We start from the raw sequence: 20,479 nt of genomic DNA on the forward strand, positions 1-20,479 counted from the left end.
ACCAAGTTCCTCTAACTACAGGGTCCCTTATGGTGTTATTGTTTGTATTCCCCTCCAATTCAGATATTGCTGTGATATACTCTAAGGTGGTAGTATTTATGAGTGATTATGTCATGAAGTTAGAGGCCTCATAAATAGGTTAGCACTATTACAAAAGAGGATGCCAAAAGATGCCTCATTTCTTCAACCACATGATGTGGCAGTAAAGAGCCACTTATAAGCCAGAACGGGCCACCAGACACTAAATCTGGTGATATCTGGCTTATGGACTTCTCACTCCCTGGAACTCCGAGATATAAATTTCTGTGTTTTTTTTTTATAAGTCACCCAGTGTACTGTATTTTGTTACAGCATTCCAAACAGACTAAGATAATCTTTAAGTCACATTTTTTTTTCTGATGGAGACATTCTATAATTTATTACCTCTTGTCTCCTCGGGCTGTTTGGAAGGTTGACTTTAATTAGCACACCACTTTTATGTCACAGAGTGTGGCACATGATGCAAATGGGAACTGGCGTCAAAAACTGTCCCTTCCACAGATGACAGTGATGACACTGAGAGTGCAAGTTCATGGGATGAGTGTGTCAGGTTAATGCACAAGTTGTCCAGGTTCACCTTCAGGATGCCACTGAAAAACACTTTCTTTTAATGTGGTAAAACACACACAACATAAAATGTGTTATGTTAGCCATATCATGTGTACACTTCCCTAGTGTTAGGTACATTTACCTCATGAAACCATCTCCAGAACATTTGATAATCTCCAAAGGAAACTCTGTGATCACAAATACTGCTGCTCTGTCCTTCCCTCACCACATCTCCGTTGAGTCTCCGTTCCGTTTTCTGTTTCTATAAATGGTGCACATTTTAAGTAGAATTAGTTGTACAGCAGTATATTAATTCCTTCCTTTGTTGCTGAGACAGGATACATGACAAAGTCAACTTGAGAAAAGAAGGGCTATTTTTTTGACTCACAGAGTCCGTCATTATAGGAAAGATGTGGGGGAAAGGAGTGGTTCTGCTGTGGTGGCAGGAATGTGAGGAGGATAGTTATTGCTCTCATAGGATGATGCAGAGAGGTGGATGTGGCTCAATCACAGACTCTCTGTTTTACAGTCAATCTGGGGCCCCAGCCCAATCAGTGAGCTACCCACATTCAAAGAAGGTCTTTTCCCCCTCAGGCAAACATCTCTGGAAACATCCTCACAAACATGCCTATATGTCCTACTGCTGTGTGATAGTATTCTTAGAGAGACATGAAAAATTAAAGGGAACTGACAACTGAAGAAAGGAAAAGTACAGACAGTACCAAAATCAAACTTGGTAAATCAGTGAGTTTTAATGAGGTTACTTGCAGAAGTATGGATGAGGAGTTACTTATAGAAGCAGAAATGACTCAAAGTCAGCCACAGCAGCAAATCCCACTCCAGCATGAGTGACAGCTCAAAACACTAGAATCACAAGCCGGTTTCTGCTTCTTCCAGGTTGCTGAGTACGTCTCTGGAGTTTCTTTGCAACGTACCTTGTCTGAGAGGGAGTCTTAGCAGCTTTTATTGTTTACTTACTCTTGGTGAGGGAGGGGTCTAATGAATCTGATCAGTTTCATGGACTTGGGGAAGCTATTTTGAGTTGCTTCCTTGTTGTTTTAATGGAGCTTCTCTGTAGGATGAAGGGTTTCACCTCTCCTAGTACATTCTGTTGTTTCACTTCCCTGTAAACAGGATAGCCTAACATATCCCAGCATTTCACTTCCCTTTGCATCCTTTATCTTCAGAAGTTAACCTCCAAGATGCCAGGAGGGTATTGTACTGCAGCACCTGGATGCTGCTGAATCCTATCCCCATCAACACCTATTATTTCAGGAATGTCCTCAGGGTACACTGATGTTATAACATGTCTCAGAACTTCCTTCCTTTCAAAGCTGGATGAGACCACATCCTATTGATATGTTGTCATTTTGTTTATCCATCCCAATGTTGATAGACACTTGGGCTGGATCCACCTTTTGGCTAATGTGATTAATGCTGCCGTAGACACAGGTTAACAAGCATATGCTTTAGCCATCACATTCTATTTATTTGTATTATACCAGAAGCATGATGGATGGATCATGTAGAAACTTGTGCTAACTTTTTCAAGAACTACCACACTGCTTTCCATAGCAACCATGCCATCCTAGATTACCACTGCCAGTGTCCTGAGTCTTCAGTTTCAGCACATCCTAGACAATACTTGTTCATGGTTCCTGTTTGAACATGGGGTGAAGGAGAAACTCTATTAATAGACTCTTTAGCAAGTGATATTTTCTTCATGATGACTACCTAAGTAGGCACCACAGAGGTCATCCGGGCCACTTGGAATGACCAATGCCCAGAGCCACATGCAAGAAAAAAAGACAGGCTGAAGTCTGGAGTCTCCACAAGTTTTCTAAGGACAGGTAAGTACCTGTTTCTGTTGCTTCACACAGTTTCAAGGCAACTGGGAAACAGACGATCTTTCCCTCAAAGGCGGCTCTTTCTGCAGTCTTCCATTTGAGAAAATGGCAACCTCAGTTGTTCAGTAGAGACTTGCATATTTGCCTAAAAACACAACCATAATCCGTTAACGACCCTTGTCAGCTCTGCCTTGAGCATCTATCTAGAAAATGATGCTTTCTCATGTCTTCTTTCATGCCTGCCAGGTCTTACTCTCCATTGATTGGTTTGCCCTAGGGGGACAGAGCGAGCCTCTGAAAAGCAAAGGCCTCTTGCTTTCTCAGATTTTCAGATTCTCTACAGCTGCCCATCTACTCAAGGTGAATCTATGTACACAGAGAGAGTCCTCACCATTCCAAGTTTCTCCTCCCAGGCCTGGTGACAATGTAGTTTCTCTTATTTCTTCTAGTGCTATCAATCACACTGCTTCATGGCCTGCATAGTGTCTGATTCCCTCCAGGGATGTTCCTTTCCTTGTATGGCTTTCTCCCCGGCATCTCTATCCTAGTGTGCCCCACTAGGGTGGGTCATTCCCACCTCACTCTATTAGACAGCACCACTCTTTACCTTGTTGAGCTGGCTTGTTCATTTGCATTAGTTTCCCCAAGGCTGTGGTAACAGCTACCACAAACTTAGTAACTTAAAGCAATAGAATATGTCCCTTTAAATTTGTTATGGAGGCCTGAAGTTGGCATCAAGATGGTAGCAGAGTTGTGCACCCTCTTGTGCAAGATCTTGGAAAAAATATTTGTGGTTTTGGTTGCCCCTGACACCCCTGAATTCATGAGTGCATCACTGGAGACCTGCCTGGGTCTTTATGGGGACTTTTCATGTCACTGGATCTTTTTGAATTGTAATTTCATTAAGGTTCACCAAAATCCACAATGACCTCATCTTGAGATTACCTTAATTATACCACAAACACCTTATGCTACAATCTCTCTCTCTCTCTCTCTCTCTCTCTCTCTCTCTCTCTCTCTCTCTCTTTCTCAAATTAAGTTTGTTTTATATAATCTCTTAAATTTCTAACTCCCACCACAAGGATGTGGGCTCCAGCAGCCAAGAACTTTGAGTCAACATGTCACTACTGTGGTTCTCTGTGGAATCTGAGAGATAACAGGGGCTCCACTCCCACACATGGGCTGAAAGACAATGCCGGTTGACTGTCAGCCTGTTTCCTGGATTTCCGCAGGGAACATTGTGTCAGCAGCTCCTCTCTGGGCTGATAACTCCTTAGGAACTAAATGCCCTACTCTAGGGCACCATCCCTGGAGAACCCATGGAAGCCCCTGGATCTGTTACAATATTTAAGTTGGCCAGTGGACAGAGCCTGGACAGCTCCTACTGTAGACTATTCAACAAACAAATCGTTTGCTCCTCTGACTGGCCTGAGACTCACTGCGTGGTCATGGAAGTGATGACAAATCACTTCTTGGCTTTTTTTTTTTTCACTGTGTAGCAGGATTGGTTATTTATTGATTTATTGTTTAAGAATTTAAAATGCTAGATAAATATGGAAACATAATGCATTTTCACTGGAAAAACAACAACAACAAGAATTTAAATGATAAAATATAAAAAAAGAAAAACTGTCTTTGTAACTGCATGAGTTACGGGTACTCATTTTTGGCTTAGTCTCTTCAGTTTTCTATGCCATGTGAACCTTGAGATTACCATCCATAGTCAATGTCAAATAATGCTCTTTTCCCCCTTAGTATTAGACAGTGGGAATGCTCTTCATCAGTAAAGGCTGTTAATAGGCAGAATTTATGCAGTGCTTACAATGAATGTATAGGTGCAGAGCCAAGCCCTCCACTCAATTTACCTTTTTAATTTTCATGACAGCTTCCTGTGGTTTGAAGGGAGGAATCTGAAGCAAGATAACCCAGTATTCCTCAGGGCTCCATCCTCCTGATCTGTGTGGGTTTGGGCAACATGGATGTATTGGTGTTTTGTGGATTCTGTGTATAACAAATGACCATGAACTTGGTGGCTTGAAAGAATGATTCTCTCACAGTTCTGGGACCAGAAGCTAGAAGTTAAATGCTTGATGAGCCAGGATCCAAGAGGAGAGAGGTCCTTCAAACTTATGGGTGTTGATGTCAGTTCTTCGTCTTTCTCAGCTCATGTATGCCTCTCCTCAGTTCCTGGCACCATCTATCCAGAGGCTTCATTAATGACATCAGCTACTAGGTCTGTGGACTGCCATACTCTGTCATGCCTAGCACGACACGGCTATAACCACTTGTATCTGCAAATACCTTATTTGAAAATAACACCTCTGTCTAAGACTCTAGCTGAGCACGGCATTTGGGGGAAGACACGGGAGTCTTTGTGGTTCACCTCCTGTTTGTCAAGTCAGGCACCAGAGCTTGTCTCATTCAGAGTGCTGGGCAAGGAAAGGAAGAGGGTATATGTTGTGCCTATAGCAGGAACAGGCCTAGCACATTGCAGTCCTCAGGGTGTGTGTGTGGGGGGTGCTAGAACAACAACGCAGTTTATAATGATCTCTATAAGCTCAGAGAGCTATGTGTCAGAATACCTCATCCTAGGGTGATTGAGTCAGCACAGATGGCAGGTCCTGGCGGAATTCTCCAGGTCTAGATCCTTATTGGATAAATCCTAAGAGGTTGTCAAGAGGAGTTACTTGCATGACAGTTGGGGCTGAGAACGTCCCCTAGCCTTAGTCTGCAGCGATGTGGCTTTGAGTGACTGCGGTGGTCAATGTGGATTGTCAGCAATCTAGAAGCACCCAGGAGAGAAGCTGCTGCACACACACCTGGGAGGGCCTATCAGGGTTAGGTTATGAGATGGGAGAATCCACCTTAAAAGTGGGTAATGCCATTCCCTGAGTTGGGCTCCTAGACCCAGTCAAAGAGAGAAAGCAAACAAAACACCAGAATCCATGCATGCATGCATCCATCTATCCATCCATCCATCCATGCATCCTTCTCTGCTTCCTGGCTGTGGATGCAATGTGACCAACTGCCACCAGAATGTCCTCACCTTGATGGGCTGTGCCCTCCATTTGTGTACCAGAATAAACCCTTCATCCCTGAAATTGCTCTTGTCAGGATTCTTATAGCAAGGAGGAACATAACTAATACAGTGACTTACTTAAGGTCCTGAGGCCTCTGTGCTCAGCTCTCACACCACATAACCACCCCCATCTCCTGGTGATACTGTGATGCTGTCTGCAATCTGTCTGTTGCCCTTAGAACAACAGGTAGGATACAACACTCAGAAATGGTAGCTGAATTGACTTTTTGGTTTATATCCATTCTTCAGATTCAATGGGTCTACTTGCTTGTTTGCGGGAATAACTGTCATTTATCATATTATAGAAGTCATGTGTGCGTATGAGCACAGCTGGGATAGATAAGGGAAAGAGACAATATTAATCGCCCATGTGAACTCACAGGCATAAACTCCATTAACTACCCTTCCTGTGTTGCATGTGTTCAGATATGCTGCATAAGCATGCATAAAGTTTTATGTGAATGAGGTGTTGAGATACGTCTCCACTTAGCTGTGAGCTATATATACTTTGTATGGTTTTGTGGAAATACTATTTGTCATAGTCGTGGGACATTTTAGCAAGTGGCTGCACAATGGGCTAGTGAGTCAGCTCTTTATGTTCCAGAGGCTTTGCCATATCATCTTTGTGGTTTTTTTTTTTTGACAATGCATGTATTTCTATACTTGTGAAGTGTGTCTATGTCACCATGACAGGGCCACTTCAGCATCTAGCTCAGTGACAACAGAAGAGAGTGGTTACATCACAAAGAGAATCCTCAGAAAGGTCCCAGGACAGAGCACTCCTCTATTGGGGATCAAATTCTGAACACATGTTTTGTGAGTACATTCAAATCGTTATGCCAGGACTCCCATCATTAGTGGGGCTTGGATATTGAGGAATACATAGTGAAAGTTTAAAAAAAAACTTCTCCTCCGTGCTCTCATTGGAGAGACATCTGTCACAACCATGCTTTCATGGCTGGCTTCTTTTGTTAATCTCTGAGCCTTTTCAGGGAGGTATTTGTTTTCTTTAGTCTAGACTCCTGTACTCAACAAGGAAAGAATGCAATAAAGAGTTATGTTGGCTGAGTTGAGCAAGTAGAGAGATTAATGATAGCACATCAAGCCACAGCTGCTTGACCTGCCACAGCCTTCCAACCGTTATGTACTAAAGATCTCATGTTTGCTGCCACTGCATGGATTACACAGTGTGCTGGCATGCATCACCAAAGAAGCTGATTTAAAGGGTGGTGATGAGAGTTCATAAGGGGAGTAAGTTCCCTTTCATGTGTTCCCACTTCCTGGATCTTACAGGTCCTGGCAGCCTTGTGCTAGCAGTATACATTTTGAGTTTTGAGTATTGGTTGTATATTAGAGATTTGGGGTGAACCTGAACATTTTTGAAAAACACTCCCTTCTTGGTTTATTTCTATCTTGTGGTCTCAATAAGCTTTTTTTTCTTATTACAGAGTGAAGAATTTTAATCAGTGATGAGTGTGGTTCTAATAGCCTTTCTTAGATTCTTTGTTGATTTTTTAAAAAAAAAAAACTAGGATTGAGGATTTATTTTGGTAAAGAGACATTTTCATCATTTATCTTGGTCTTTTCATTTGAGATTTTTCTTGTTACAGAGTCTTGATCACAGAGAAGTTCAGTAGAGTACACACTTTTATTTTTTAATTTCTCATAGTTAATGTTTTAGTCTACCTGGAGGTCATTTGATATTTTCAAAGTGAGAATCAAAGTTGAATTTTTCTCCCACATATTAAAAAAAATCAGTCTTCCAATTTCCATTTATACTTTTCACACCACACACACACACACACACACACACACACACACACACACACACATACACACACACACACAGACACTTCTGCCTTAGGTCTTAAATATGATAGGGAAATTCCTGGGTATCTTTTTACTTTTGCTGGTAGCAGATCTGGCAATTACTATCTATTTTACGGACAAGACCATAAAAAAATAAGAAAGCAAATCAATTTCTATGTATTCACCTGGCTTGTTAGAGAATAGCTAAAAGGACAGCCTGTATCTATAGATTCCTGAAGAAGTGCTGATCCATCAATCCTGTGATACTTTATCCTTTCTTTTATAAGACAATGCAGTCAGCAATATCACCATTACCATTTCTGTCTTTCATTTAGATTTCTGTTGGGACCCAGTAACCACAAGTAGCTATTGAGTGCTTGATGTTGTTAGTACAAACGGCAATATATCCCGAGCATCAAATATATGGGAATTGCAAGAATTAGGATGCAAAACATCTCATGGACAGTTTCTGAGTAATTACCTATTTAAATTAGAATGCATTGGCTATATCAAGTGAAAGTCATTATTAACTTTTATATTTCCTTTTATACGTGGCTTCTAGAAAATTAAATTTAAAAGGACCTATGTGACTTCATTTTGCTGTGGCTGTATCATTTTCTTGAGAGCTAGGTGATTAACTCTCCATGGGCACCTGCTTTATTTTTATTCTCTTTTTTCTCAACACTTTATCTTAGCAATTAGCCCATTTCCTAAGCCATAGAAGATGCTCCCTAGACATATGTTAAGGACGGACTGTAAGTAATTGCATGGACCCACAAATCACAAGACCTTCTAAAAGGTTGTGATCCTCAAGCTATGGCACCCAAGCAATTTCTTTCTCTTGGTTTTTAATGGGATTAGTTAGGACACAAGGATAGAACCCAAATGGACTGTTCATGATTTCAGCCATAGCAGTGGCCTGTTGGAGAGTGGTAATGTTCTCATTCTACCAGTGGGGAAACCTGCTTCTAATGGTGCTTGACTGAGCACAGACAGACCTTGGGTTTCCACTAGTGTCATGGCATCCTTTTCTCTTCCCCTTCCTCCTTCTTCCCTTCTTGATCCTGGTCTTAGCATTGTGGTTAGAAATTATGACTTAGCAGGTGGCCTGGGCTTGTGTCTTCTCTTCCTACTTCCAACTCTCTGCTCATGAAAAAGCCCCTTGCTTCCCTCTTCCAACTCTCTACTCCTCACCTCCCTCATCTAGAGTCTGCCTTGCCGCTGGTGTAGTGGAGATGGTTAAGAGTGTGTTCTGGGATATTCTTTATCCCCTCTGGCAGTTCCAGGGCTCCCAGCGCTCATTCCAATCGCAAACCCTGCTTACTCTTCCCTGTTTCTTCCTTCTCCTCCTGGGCTCCTCACATTGGCTATCTCTGGTTATAGTGACAGAAAGTAGCCTGGGAGGAGACCTGAGCCTATTGGCTGAAGCGAAGGCTAGAGAGATAGGTAGAATCTTGAGTAGTCATTTATTAACCCTAGGCTCTCCAGGCAGCCTTGTAGTATTATGTTTTGTAAAATGGGGCAAAAAAATTCAAGTGACTATCCTTTATCCAAGACTCCAAATTCTGAAGTGCCACCAAACTGGGAACTTTCTGAGCATCAGGTGCTACAACAAGAGATAATTCTACACCTCAGCAGGCTAGAAACAGAGAAAAAAGAAGGCACACTAAATTTACTATATACATAGTTACCCACAGCCTATGGAGATAAAGCGAACATGACACATGAAGGAGTCTTATGTTTAGACTTGGGTCTTTTCTCCAAGACACCTCTGTTTATATAGGCAGACACTTCTAAGTTCAAAATCCAAAAATTCCTCTGGACCGAAGCAATTTTCATAATGAACACTCTGATAACGCTTTACTCTTTGAAGTCACTTGAGAGTCAAGTGATAACACATGTGTCAGTCTTCTTTGTAAATTCCAAAATACTAAAATAAATGAAGAAGGAAGATAACAGACATGCACACATTTTATCCACATGTCTAATGAGACACAATTCAAATTTGGCCAGGGGAAAGTGAGGGTGGCTGTGTCTAAGCAGATGCCTTATTCATTTTTAAGGTATAGTGTAGAAGGATGGCTACCAAGGACTTGGGGCAGGGGAGTTATTGCTTAAAAGGATACTGATGAAAGGTTCTGCAGACAGCTGACAATGTTGATGCTGATGAATTGAGCATTTAAGATTGAATGAAGTAGGGGTTGGGGATGTGGCTCAGCTGGTAGAGTGCTTGCCTAGTATTCAGAAAGCCCTGGGTTCAACCCCCAGCCAGTACCACACAGATGGTGTACAGTGGCACATGTGTTCAATTCCAGCACTCAGAAGGCAGATAGGTAGAGTATCAGAAGTTCACTGTCATCCTCAGCTAGGTAGCTAGTTAGGGGACAGCCAAGGAAACTAAGACCCTGTCACAAAGCCACAAAGGAGCAATGCTAAAATGGCAAATGTTCTATTCTGTGTGCTTTGACAGATTTAAAATATAAAAGTGAAAAGATGGGAGAAAACACCCAGCACAGAACCCTCCCATTTACTTGTAGATATAGGAAGGGAATAAAGAACCTGTGACCCCTGCCAGGGCCACATTTACTTTATGGGAGGTGGGAAAAGGCAAGTGACAAGGCTTTGAGGAATAATTAAATTAAAGATACATAAACTAAGGAGAATCTACATTTTAGATTCCTGGATGCTCTGCCTGCCTGTCAGGGCAAGGTGATGGATCTGCCTCAGGCAGAGGGTGAAGCTAAAGTGGGAGGTAGGCACCGGAGGCAAGGGGCCATGGAGCCAGGTGACAGCAAGGCATGCCAGGAGTAGCAGCAGACATAGAGCATGATGACAAGGAATTGGTCCCAGGATGAGATTGGCACCGTTGGGTCGCAGGGCCCTATGAGTCATCCCTGCACCAAGGGTGCAAGGGAGCTGATGAAGGGATGGGAACCGGAGTGCCATGTTTAAGTCAGCCTCCCTGACGGCTCACTGTGACAGCTGCGTGAAGCATGGGTGAGGACCACACAAGCAAGAACACCAGCAGTGGTAAATGGGCCAAGCGGACAGACAAGGTGTCGAAGATGTCTGGGTTGCCTTGTGAACGTCTTAGTGGGTGGGGGAATTAAATGTTTTCTTCCCAGACGTGTAGGTGGGTGACGATGCTTGGGTGGCCGGTGGGTGGATGCATGGGTTGATGCATAGATATTTCTGTGAGTCTCCATGCATTTAAGTACGTTGCTCATGCCCAGATGTTCAAACTCTGTCCCTGAAAAGTGTCTCAAACCCTCTGTACTGCCTCCTTCCAGGATCCCTCTTTCAGGTTCCCATGGCATCCTGTAATTTCCTCCTTTTGAAGCACTCTATTAAAATTGTCGGATTGCGTCTCTGTCTCTGTACACTTTAATAAAGGAGGGGCCACCTCTTTCTTCCTGGTACTCTAAGTATCTGGCTTATAGTAAGTTTTAAGGCCTTGAGTGTTGATGGACTGGTTACATTAAAACAACCCCAAACCTCTACATATTCTCCTGATGATAAGGCCTGTGGGAGTGGCCTGCTGGGGTAACTACCCTGTTCCTGAGTTTTCCCACCAATACAAATTTTCTTAAAGGGCCAGATACAAAAGTGTCTGAACAGACCCTTGTCCTAAGAGACTTCTCTGGTCTGCAAGACTGCGAGTTACATCATTCTTAGTGCTTCTGCAGTATATGTTTGCAGGAGAAAACACTTCTCAGGGTTTGAGGACTTGGCTCACTCACTCACACTGTCCTTCACTGTTCATTCATTCACTCACAAATCCTTTTAACAATATCTTATATTATGCTCTGCCCACAGGCCTCCAAGTGTTGGTGTATTGATTCTAGACACTGTTCTAGACTAGTAGAGGGAGATGATGACATTCTGGGAGTTGTAGTTCTTCCCTGGAGGTCTGCTTGCAGCTCTGCAGTCTTTCTTCTTGCTTCTGAAGACCTAGGCTAGAGAGAGCTGTCATCACTGAGCTGTAGGAGAGAGCACCCCACCACAGCCAGAGGAGGCTGCTCTGGAAAGTTAGTGATTGGGAGAGTCTACAGCCATCTGCTGAGTGTATCTTAAGATAGGAGATGTGAACTTTAGACTCAATTTAACTTTCTTGTATTTTAAGGGTAAATTGCTTAAAAACATCATTTTCTTTCAGTGCATTGTTCATACATGTATATAAACCATGGAGTCATATTAATATATTCATGTATATATCAATATGTACACACACACACACACACACACACACACACACACACAAACACGACTATTTTATCAGTACCTAAGAATGAAGAGCCAACATTTTCTGAAGCAAGGCTATGACCTGGACTCTTTTTAGTCTGAATTTGAGCTAGGATGCTAATTGGCTGTGGGCCCTCAGGGTAGTTTCATAACTCTCCTAATCATCTTTTCTCCTTTTACAGGGAGAAGCCCCATAACTTCATGGCTTTCTGTGAGAATTATATGAGATTGTGAACACTCTTGGGTACCAACAGGCACTTACTTGAGTAATACCAGTTTTGGCATGTGACCATGAAACAATGGTAGAACTCAGCTTCAGGATTCCAACAAGGAAAAAAAAAAAAGAAGGAAGGAAGGAAGGACATATTTCACCTTCAGATCAGAACGGCTCTACCTCTCAAACCTTGGGATATCCCCAACCTGGTTCTCCTGACGTTTTGTTTCACGGTGTTCGTTGTTCCAGTCCTGTTTTTACTCCACTGCAGTGACTCCCAGCCCTATGCTACCTCAAAGCTGCTGAACCTGGATCACACCAAAAGCCCTAGCTAGGCCTGGATAGATGAGTGAGGCAGCAGCTGTGCCTTGAATCCCAGGGCTGCACTCTGTGCAATGCACAGATTACTTGAGTTCCCAGGGGTGCTGTTTAAGGAGTCTTGGTTCCCTGCAAGGCCTGTGCTGCCAGCTATATGGGTTACCACCACCTGTGCACACACTGTTCTCTGTGAGAATGCCATAACCGGAAGCTGTTTAACCTTCCTGTGTAGAAGACCTGGCCTACCAGCAACACTCAGGCCTGAGCCTGGCATACAACAGGGAGGCCAGATAATTGCAACTTACTGCTTAAACTGAGTCTTTAAGGAGATAGTTCTGGAAGTCTCGACTCACTTCTGATGCTGTTATTGTACACAGGCTGCTGCTGTGAGAGAGGAGAGAGAGAAGGCTGGGGGAGCATCAGGAATTCCAATTAGTTCTGGGCTTAGAGATGACTGAACTATTTGGCCCATGATGTGTTGACATGAAGCTGTTTGTGTAGTTCTCCTGTGGGAATTCCAAGTGGCTCATTTTCTGTCCCTCATTAGAGTCCTGTGCTGGGAAACTGGGGCCTCTCTAGGGCAGACGTGGTGAAATACGCCTGAGTGTGTATACCTGAGTGCATGGTGTGGGGTAGGAAGGATCTATGCATTTTAAAGCTATCTGGATTGTTTGCAATATAAACAAACTCTAGTTTGATTAGTTAAGGGAAAAGGGTGGACTTACTGGAAAGCCCACAACTAGCTCAAGCAAAACTAGAGTACTCCAAGTGCTGAAGTAACCCGGGAAACATGAACAGCAGTTGTTCAGGGGCTCAAGGTGGTAATGTGGACAAAGATACTCTTTCAAGTGCCAGATGGTAAACATTTCCCACTTAGATAGCCTTATTTAACTCAGACCTTGCTGTACCAGAGGTGCAAGATAAGACACAAGATAAGTGAATATGGTAGTGTCCAGTAAAACTTTATTTACAAAACAAATACTGGAGGGATCTGGTGTTCAGGTAATGGATGTGGCTCAAGACTGTAGAGAAGTTGCTAGAAAAGATCTAGGAGACCTTCTAAACAGTCCCCTCCTGCTCTTCCTCTGTCCCTTCTCAGGACTTTACTTCCTTACAAGGATGATTATGACTGGAGACAGATAAATAGTGCTCCATTTGCTACCCCAGGTCTATGCCAGTCAGTTCGCTGACTTGTCACTGTTCTGAGTACCACAGTGAGTTATAATGTGACCTCCATCCTTCTTTCTGATACCTTGTTCTTCCTCTAACTTTTTCATGACCAACATCAAGTAATCTCAAATTTTGATCAACTCAGGACCTGGGAATTCCTCAGGACCTGAGTGAGAGTAAACTGTCTCCAAGTCCCCAGAAAACCCATAGCCCAGGGCCAGAGGGGAAGGTAAAAATGAAACCAACTAATATAACCATGATGCCATGTGGGACAACCAACCAATGTAACCATGATGCCATGTGGTGCAACCAACCAAGATAACCACAATGCCATATGGTACAACCAACCAACATAACCGTGATGCCACGTGGTACAACATAACTATGATGCCATGTGGGACAACCAACCTATGTACCCATAATGCCATGTGGTACAACCAACCAATATAACCACAAGGCCATGTGGTGCAACCAACATAACCATGATGTCAAGTGGTACACCTCATATGGAGTAGGAGGACAAGATGTGCCTGAGGCAGAAAAGGTGGCTCAGGCCTGGAATAAGAGCTCCTGACTCTGTCTGAGGCAATCTGGAGTGAAGTGAAGTGTGATCAAGGCAGGGATAGACACCTGCAACATCACAGAGCATGGAAGCCTCTGGTGCATTCAGTAACAATTTCATTGCTTCATGTAAGATCTGGACACTTAGAGATAGGCCTAGAGTGATGCCCTTGTGGGTCTCAGCAGTTGGAATCATGAAGGTTCTGGAGCGGCTGACTTTGGTAGATCGCGGTTGTTGTAGAGGTAGAGATCTGGCCTTTTCAGGATGTTCTTCTTATGTCCTGGAGATGCCCTCGGTCATTGCCCTCGGTCATCACTGTGTATGGATTCTGTCTAAGGCCAGATTTATATAAAAGAGTTTCATGTTCCAACAGTAGATCAAGAACTTGTGTGTGTCACCTTGGGCAAGTCAGTTGACGTCCATGAATTCAGTTAACACACATGTACAAGGGACGACTCAAATCTAACTCTGAGAGTCATTATCCTGCCAGAATGCATGGGTGAGGAAAATGTGGCACACATTAGGTGTGCAACAGACATAGGCATGGGAATTGATGGTCACTTACATTGATACTCACTTGGGATATTAGGAGGACTTTGACCATTTATAGATATTGACAGGGAAATGGGGAAGAGCTAGAACTTCTCCAGCTGTGAGGTTCATACACACTTGCCATGTAGACTAAAGTTTGAATAAAATTAAAGTTTGCCCCAGATGTGGATGGGGCGCCATGAGAGAAAGAAGGAATCCTTTTGTGCAGCACCACCTTCCTGTCAGGTGTGCCTGGAGCATTTTTTAAAAAATAACGCATGCAGGGCTACTTAAACTGGTCATGTGCTCACAAGGGTGAACTCTGGAGGTGGAACAGAGTCCCCAGTTTGTTTTCCTAGCTTCTAGCTATGTGTGCCTGTACCCTGCTTTCCAGCAGCAGCAGCAGCAGCAGCAGCAGCAGCAGCAGCAGCAGCAGCAGCAGCAGCAGCAGCAAGTTTTTAAGGTAATGTCTTAGACTCTCTAATCCCTGTTGTCCTCCCCTGCAAGGTGGGGACAATAAAGGTGTAGGTGGCATTTTGAAAAGCAAGTAACTGGCTTAATTAGTTCACAAGCTTTTCACAGCCTTAGCATGGATCCTGGCACCTAGGACCTGAAATAGGCTCATTGTTATAATCATGATTTTCAGTATCATCCATGCACACATTTTATTCCTTTTGATGGATATCAACTGGCCACATAACAGGTTCTAGGGGAAAAGTCATCAAGGAGACAAACCTCTGGGTTCATCTGTGAGGGGATTTCTCAACTAGATTAACCAAGGTGAGATGACCCACTCCAAATCTGCATGGGACCATCCTACAAACTGGGGTCCTGGACTGGATAGGAAGGAGAGAGTGGGCTGAGGACTAGTAGTTTTCTTTCCCTGCTTCCTGACGTCAGATACAAGGTCAGCTGGCTCATGTTTCCACTGCTGTGCTTTCCCCACCCCGATGGACTGAACCCTTCACACTGTGAGCCAATATAAGCCTGTTTCTGTAAATTGCATTTTTAGGTATTTTGTCCTAGCAATGAGAAAAGTCATTAATCTACTCCTCAAATAGCATTTATCCTCATCTCCGTTTTGCAGATGGTAAAACCGAGGCAAATGGAAAAAGCAATCGTACTCTTCCCTAAGTCCCTTGTGAAGTATACGGAGCTGAGTTTCAACAGTGAATTCTCAGGCTTAGGGCTGGACCTCTTGTAAAACTTCACTTTTCTCTGCATAGGTCACACATTCCTTTTGGCCTATTTGTTCCTAGGAATTTGAGCATAGGTCTGATGTTGTGGATATACAGAGCTTTTGAGCCTCTCCAGTGCTCTGTCTTCCCATAATGAGGTCTCTGTCAATTGTGAACTCCTGACCCAGTCTCCTGGATGGGAGCGTGTGCGATTGTTCTGACGGGCTAGGATCTGGGCAGGACATATCAATTTGGGCAGCAGGTCAGTGGTCAATCACAATGTAAAACAAAGACAGCGGGGCGGCCTCATGCCTGGAGATTTCTGGAAGCTAGCCAGCCCTTCTTCCCAATAAGACACTCAAATTCTCAGTGTGCAGCCTCCATCACACATTGCATGTGACGGTCAGCAGGTCCTAATTACAACTGGTTCTGGTTAGTTCTCATAGGACCTATTAAGGCCTTTGTATGCTGGCTCCCTGGGGATGTTCTCTGCCTTTGGAAATAACATGGAGAAAGGCTTTTTTTCTTGACCCTTCCTGGGGCACATCCTTCCTGCCAAGACTCATTTCTCCATCAGTGGTTGCTTTAAAAGTCTTTAAAAATTTCTCTAAAAATTAGTACTTGTCATTGGAGTGCAGGGTCTGCATGGAGTGTGCTTGATTTCTCCAATAGGCATTAAGCCTGGGGCCCAGGCATCTGTTTCTCTTTGGGGAGTATTTGCTGGCAAATGGACCTTCTCTTCAGTAAGTATTCACTGGTAGAAACCCTGCCAAATTATCCTTGTGGTCTCTGAGGCTTTAATTGGAAGTTTATGGAGTTCAACACATACCGTCTCCGAGGTTAAATATGTGTTGATTTAGCATTTACCTCTTACTGGCCAAAGCTTTGCTTTAGCTGCCATCTCAATAACTGCACATGGTTTGGGGCTATCTACACGGCATGGTTCTTGACAAAACTATGATTCCATCCAGTCCTGAGAGTCAGTTTTCACTGCAGGGGTTATCAGCATCTCTTTTGGCCAGATGCAGGATCGGAGCTAAGAATGATTCAGTCATTTACTCAAGGCCACACTGTTGTGACACATGCAGAATGGGAAATGATGACTTTTGGATGCCAAAGCTCTTCTCACTGTGTGCTTTGTTTTATGCATTTAGTCCAAACCCACTTACTGGGTTTGGGAGAGAAACCACCAATAAGCAATCCTGCAGAGTGATAACTGCTCAGCAGGAGATCAGAACAGGGCAAACAAGGCTCAAAGGAGGCCAGGCATGGAAAACTTCTGGGGAGGGCATTCCAGCAGCCCCTGTCCAAACTTGACATATTCATTTTGATCCAGAAATTTGATGCCTAGATAATTTACTCCAAAATACATTAGCACATATGTAAGTCAACCGTGTGTTCAAGGCTGTTTGCTTTATCAAGGAACTAGCCAAGAAATGGAAAGAATGCAGACATCAACCAGCCAGTAGAGAACCCTGAAGAACAGTCCTCCACAGCTGTTAAACAAGGTAAAACAATTTGTAAACAAATAGGTCACAGGTCAACTAAGTGGCCAATCAACTGATAAACAGGTAGTTGGGAATTTGAAATGACATCAAAGATGTTTTATTAGCTAAGAAAGCAACTTGTAGAGCAATACACTTAGTGTGTGTTGTTTTTTAAAAAATTAAAAAGATCAAAGACCACTTACCTTCATAGGCCACCATTAGGAAGGACTACATGAGATGGACCAGTTACTTCTGGGAACATCTGGGATGGATGGTGGTCAATCAGCTGAATTCTTCCTGTAGCAGGAGTGAGAATGAAATTTGACTAAGAAAAGGGAGGGAGCCAAATGATAACAAAGGACTCTTAGCTTCCCTGAAGAGGGTGCCCCTGGTACCCAGGCCAGCAAGAAGACAAATCTAAGCATGAAAAACTGAAAGAAGACCAGTGTGGAAGAACTGGGGGAGAAGAAGCAGCGTGGATAGGCCTAGAGATGTCACTCCCAGAGTTTGGATTTTCTTTTTGCAGATTCTAAAGGGTTCGCTGGTAAATATTCTTTGGTAAGGAATGACTGATCCGCCCCCGTTCCAGGTCAATAGGATGAGAGGCATATCTAGGAATACAGGTGCTTCTGAATGTCTGCAGCTTGGTCCACTGCCATGTCTTGGTCCGGTCAGATCTGTTAGAGCAGGAATGTACCAATCTTTCAGTCTGGAACCACAGACTGACATCTCAGAGTATTTGCTGGCTCGTTTCCATGCCTCATGCCCCCATCACCTTGAATGAAGATGTAGGTGGCCTGGGAGAGAAAACACCTTGTGTAGCACACACAGGGTTGGTACAAGTTGAATGGTAGTTCAAGGATGATGAGAGGGCATTGAAATACTCTGCCAGGGAAAATAAGGATTAAGAAAGAAGAGAGGTGGAGTAGAAACTGGATTTAGAAGTCATTGCACTCATCACTTGTGTGGTGGTTTTAGTAAGGATGGCCCCCATAGGCCCATATATTTGAATCCTATAGTGGAGTGGCAGCATCTAAGAAGGATTAAGAGGTGTGGCTTTGTTGGGGTAGGTGTGGCTTTGTTGGAGGAAGTATGTCACTGGGGATGGCCTTTAAGGTCTAAAAGCCCATATCAGGCTTAGTATCTCCATCACCCTCTCTGCCTGTGGATCAGAATGTAGCACTATCCGCTACTGGTTCATTACCTTCCTACATATCACCATGCTCCCCACCATGGTGATAATGGACTAAGCCTCTGAAACTGTAAGCAAGTCCTCAATTAAATGCTTTCTTTTATGAGTTGCCTTGGTCATAGTATCTCTTCATAGCAATGGAACAATACCTAAGACAACTTGAGAGAGGAAGATGGCTCAAATGGGATACAGAGGCTAAGGTGATGGAAATACAGAGGGTTTAAATGGATTTGGAGCTAGGCACCAACCCTGCTAAAAGACCGAGCACATGAGGTCTACAAAAGGGATAATTCCATGCCTTCTACTCTTTTGACTTGAGCGATGGCATTGGATGTCACTGTGAAAAACATTGGGAAAGAAGATTGGGTTGGAGGATAAATGGACAGTTCCCTCTTACTGATGATAGCTTTGAAACTCCTATTGAAATCACAGTGGGATGGTGAACGACATTTGTTTATCATTTGAGGGAACAATGAGAAATAGGGATTAGGTTGCTGTGAATAATCAGACAATATTTATAACCATAGCACCAGGGAAGAGAGAGTTTGTTTTGTAGAAGCAAGGAGTCTCCAACTTTCCCAAGTCATAGAGAAGGGAATGTGGGAGAGCCACAGTGTCTCAGGAGTATTGTATCACTAACGTCAAGGAAAACAATGGAGACCTGTTGAGATGCAAGAACACAAGGTGTCCAATCCATGAGGACAGAAGCTGTAGGCCAGGGTATTGAAAAGATAGAAATAAAACACATATGGCTCTGCTGTGGTAACTGATGTGAACTGGTCTTAAATATTCCATAGTTTCTTGCTAACCCAGGACTGTATTCTATCTCTGACTTTCTATGTGACATTTAATAGATCTCTGATCTTCAGGCCAATGAGTTTTTTCTTTTCTTTTCTTAATTTTAATGCCTTGTCTCTGTCTTTGTTACTGTTCTATTGCTGTAAGGAGATGCCATCACTGCCAGGTCCAAAGGAAACTCCATCTCCCTAAATTAAATTGTGATGGTCAAAAGCCAGCATTCCTCAAGTACTCATGAAGCGAGTTCTCATTCTCCTCTACCAAAGGTGCCGTTTCCCTGGCAAAAGGGACAAGTGGCTGCCTGCGGTGTCTATTCTTCAGCATCACAAGGTACCTGTCAGACATTTCAGAGCCCATGCTGGTATCCTGGCTCATTTTACTCCTCACCCCCAAACTTCTCTGGCTCACATGCTTCCCTCCCCTCGGTGTCCCTATGTTCTGGTTTGCTGTTCTGTGAAGCTGTCATTCAAACCAAGCTGAGTCTGCACAGATGGAGCTCTCAGCCAGGCCCATCATAGCCTCACCAGGGTCCAGATGACTTCTCAGCAACAGCAGACTCAGAATTTATCTTGCTCTGCCCAGCTCAGGCCCACAGGTCTGCCTAGCTCACTGCAGACACATGAGCCTAGTCCATGTTCCTCATAATGTGGCTTTTTTAAATGCTACTTTCTGCTCACTGAACAGATTTGATGGGAAAAGCCCTTCCCACTAAGCGGTTCCCTACATATTAAGTAAGTCTGTTGCTGCAGCTCAGAAGATTTAGATCTGTGTTGGCTGTACTCTACAATAAAATAGGTTCAGGGACACTTACTTGCTTTAAAATATGTTTTTTTAAAAAAACTAATTAGGAATTTTAAATACACACACATACCCCCACACATAATGTATTTTGGTCACATTAATTCCCTGCTCTTTGCCCCAACTCTTCCCCCATCTGTCCCCTAACCCCTCCGGTACCCTCCCCAACCCTCCCTCCCAACTTCAAGTCCTCTTTTTCCTTTTGTGCATGACTCACCAAGTCCAATCTATGCTAGTCCTAGGTGCATGGGTGTAAGATCATCACTGAACATGTTCAACCCTCTGGAGGGCATACCCTTAAAGAAAACCGATTCCTTCTCCTCCTCAGGCAGCTATCAAGTGTCAGAAGCACCTCTGCTAGTAGAGGCTCAGGAGCTCCTTCATCCTCCATCCTACTGTTGACTGGCTTGATCTTGCCTAGGCAACCCCATTTGCTGTGAGGTCACAAGGGCAGTGGTCTTGTCAAGTCTAGAAAAGACACTGTTTCCACACATTAACCGATGAATGGATGCAGAAAATGTGGTAGCACACACACCAGTATACCAGCCACCTGGGACAAAAGAATGAAATCCTCTTATTTATGGAGTCTTGGGGGCGAGGCAGGCACAGAATGACAAGAACTATAAGATCATCCTCCTGTGGATTGAAAAACAGCTGATTTCAGAG

The 20,479-nt window shown here is 43.6% G+C and overlaps 1 long non-coding RNA gene across 2 annotated transcripts; it reads right to left on the reverse strand.

Annotated features, from left to right (window-relative positions):
* Positions 1 to 730: 730 nt before the first annotated feature.
* Positions 731 to 20,192, reverse strand: LOC311578347. Of its 2 annotated transcripts, none has more exons than XR_014772852.1 (4): positions 20,031 to 20,192; positions 17,229 to 17,322; positions 2,447 to 2,580; positions 731 to 850 (listed from the first exon to the last, which is right to left on the reverse strand). It is a non-coding gene; the product is annotated as an uncharacterized lncRNA (long non-coding RNA). The 2 variants fall into 2 exon arrangements; XR_014772853.1 differs by lacking the exon at positions 731 to 850 and adding an exon at positions 2,114 to 2,246.
* Positions 20,193 to 20,479: the final 287 nt, after the last annotated feature.

This window comes from Acomys minous (assembly GCF_964271855.1).
Source record: "Acomys minous genome assembly, chromosome: 12".
Taxonomy (NCBI): Eukaryota; Metazoa; Chordata; class Mammalia; order Rodentia; family Muridae; genus Acomys; species Acomys minous.